At 38.4% G+C, this 3,073-nt stretch overlaps 1 non-coding gene across 1 annotated transcript; it reads left to right on the forward strand.

Moving 5' to 3' along the window:
• Positions 1-1,927: 1,927 nt before the first annotated feature.
• LOC116745185 lies at positions 1,928-2,031 on the forward strand. The gene has a single exon (XR_004347309.1). It is a non-coding gene; the product is annotated as a U6 spliceosomal RNA (small nuclear RNA).
• Positions 2,032-3,073: the final 1,042 nt, after the last annotated feature.

Genomic DNA, 3,073 nt, shown 5'->3' on the forward strand with positions numbered 1-3,073 from the left:
TCTTTGGCTAGTATGATGTGGCCCAGTCATCCTCTCTGGACCTATCCCAGTGCCACTCAAAACAAGGGACTTAGAGTGGAATCTAAAACTCCAGATGTGACCTGGCCGGATGTAGCTGTGTGACCATCACTCTCCCTTGTTCTGGATCTCCTGCTTCCAGAAATGAGACTAAGAGGGCATTAGTTGTCCTAGCAGCTACATCACTTCATTCTCTCACATTGACTTGCCACCAACTAAAGCCTTTTTGTCCTTTTAGTGAGAATAGCTGTTCTGACTGCTTTCCTCAGGCTGCTAATATTTTTTTTTAAACATCTTTATTGGGGTATAATTGCTTTACAATGGTGTGTTAGTTTCTGCTTTATAACAAAGTGAATCAGCTATACATATACATATGTTCCCATATGTCTTCCCTCTTGCGTCTCCCTCCCTCCCACTCTCCCCATCCCACCCTTCCAGGCTGTCACAAAGCACCGAGCTAATATCCCTGTGCCTTGCGGCTGCTTCCCCCCAGCTATCTACCTTACTACGTTTGTTAGTGTGTATATGTCCATGACTCTCTCTCGCCCTGTCAAAACTCACCCCTCCCCCTCCCCATACCCTCAAGTCCGTTCTCCAGTAGGTCTGCGTCTTTATTCCTATCTTACCCCTAGGTTCTTCATGACATTTTTTTCCCTTAAATTCCATATATATGTGTTAGCATACGGTATTTGTCTTTTTCTTTCTGACTTACTTCACTCTGTATGACAGACTCTAGGTCTATCCATCTCATTACAAATAGCTCAATTTCATTTCTTTTTAAGGCTGAGTAATATTCCATTGTGTATATGTGCCACATCTTCTTTATCCATTCATCCGATGATGGGCGCTTAGGTTGTTTCCATGTCCTGGCTATTGTAAATAGAGGCTGCTAATATTTTAAAAACCTATATACATGACTATATTCTTCCTTATTAAGGTTCCCCTGGCTAGATTCCAGCCATTTTCAAATCTAGATTCCATCAATCATTAGTCCTCCCAAGTTTGACTATCTGGTCCTCTGTCTTCCTCTCAGTCTTTGATACAAGCCTTGTCAGGAGCCAAACCCCATGGCATGACTTTAAAGCCCTCCCTTTAGATCAGCGATTTTCAAGGGCCTTTTCTTAAATCTCTATTCTATTATGAAAACATTAAAATATACAGAGAAGTAGGACTAGTAGCGCAAAGAACACCTATGTATCCTCTACCTATAGGGTCTACAATTGTCAATATTTTGTCACATTTCCTCTATTCACATATTGTTTAGCTCAATCATTTAAAAATAAAGACACATGACATTTTACCACTAATAGTTCATTTTACCACTTGCAGCTCTGCACCCCACCCCCACAAAATTCTCCTTCAAAGGATAGCACCTTTATCAAAAGTAACAAAAAATGAACAATAATTCCTGCTTGTTTTCTCCACTTCGTCCATATTCAAATTCCCCAGTTTGTTGCCAACATGTCTATCATGGCTTTGACAAAACGAAATCAAATCAAGTGACACATTGCATTTTTGGCTCTTTTAATCCAAAAAAACGATACCTCAACTTCTTTTTTTCGATGAATTGCCTGTCAAAGAGACAAAGATAATTGTGTTTTAGAATGCTAAAGACCTCTTTAAATACTGTCTGTCTTCATGTTGGTAATGTCAAATGCTGCTACCAGGTGTGAACGATTTATTGAAAAATTACTAATTTTTCTTGTCTATTAATCAAATCCCTATGTAACTACCAATAAGAACTTCTGATAAGCATGAGATAACACTCTGACCATATCAGGTTGATAGAATCACAGGGATAACCTCGGAATTGTGCTACTTTATAATTGTGTAACTTTGGTCAAGTTACTTAACCCCTGTGAATCTTGGTCTCCTGTGCTCTGTAATGAAGATAAAAGTATCTGTCTCAATAATAAGAGCAGCATGTATACTAAAATTGGAAGGATACAGAGAAGATTAGCATGGCCCCTGCACAAGAGTGACATGCAAATGTGTGAAGCGTTCCATATTTTTTAAGCTATGTATATTTATTAGATATTGCAAAATATCCCTTTATGAGAGTTTTCTAATTTATATTATCACCAGAAATGTATGCAAGTGCCTGTTTCCCTCAGCTTCGACAAGAGTGGTAGTAGTTTTTATTTTTAAATCAATTTTAGAGAAATTATATCTCTGTGTAATTGAAATTTGTATTTCTCAAATTATGAGATCAGACATATTTGCAATATGTTTAAGAGTCATTTTTATATATTTTTTGGTAAATTGTTCAGCTTTTAAACTTATTTTACTATCATGACCCATTAATTTTTTAATTAATTTATTTATTTTTATTTATTTTTGGCTGCATTGGATCTCTGTTGAGCTATGTGGACTTCTCATTGTGGTGGCTTATCTTGTTGCGGAGTGTGGGCTCTAGGCGCACGGGCTTCGTTGTGGCGCACGGGCTCTAGAGCACAGGCTCAGTAGTTGTGGTGCATGGGTTTAGTTGCTTCGCGGCATGTGGGATCTTCCTGGACCAGGGATTGAACCCATGTCCCCTGCGTTGCAGGCAGGTTCTTAACCACTGCACCACCAGGGAAGTCCTTGACCCATTAATTTTTAAAGAATAAAATATTTAATTAGCCAAATGGCACAAAAGAAAAAATCCTACAAAGATTGATGCAATAGCACTCACAGTTTCCATTTAGAGTCTCTGACCGCAGGAGCAAACAAATTTTCATTTAACATTTGGAAAGCTGACTTTTTAAACTAACATTTATCAAACTCATACTGTATGCTCATAAATGATCAGCTGAGCACTTATTGTGTTACCTACTATATGCTGGACACTGTGAATTCACATTTCATCTTTACAGCAACCCTACAAAATAGGTAGAGTTATTATCCCCATTATATGAATGAGGAAGTTGAACTCACACATGTTAAATAAGTTCGCCAAGTTCACACCAAGTTGGGAATTGAACTGAGGTCTTTCTGAGCATGTAGTTGGAGCTCTTTCCACGACCCTACTCTGCCTCTTTGATTGTAAACAGTGCCCAGTTCTTATTCAACACAG

Source organism: Phocoena sinus, chromosome 1 (assembly GCF_008692025.1).
Source record: "Phocoena sinus isolate mPhoSin1 chromosome 1, mPhoSin1.pri, whole genome shotgun sequence".
NCBI lineage: Eukaryota > Metazoa > Chordata > Mammalia > Artiodactyla > Phocoenidae > Phocoena > Phocoena sinus.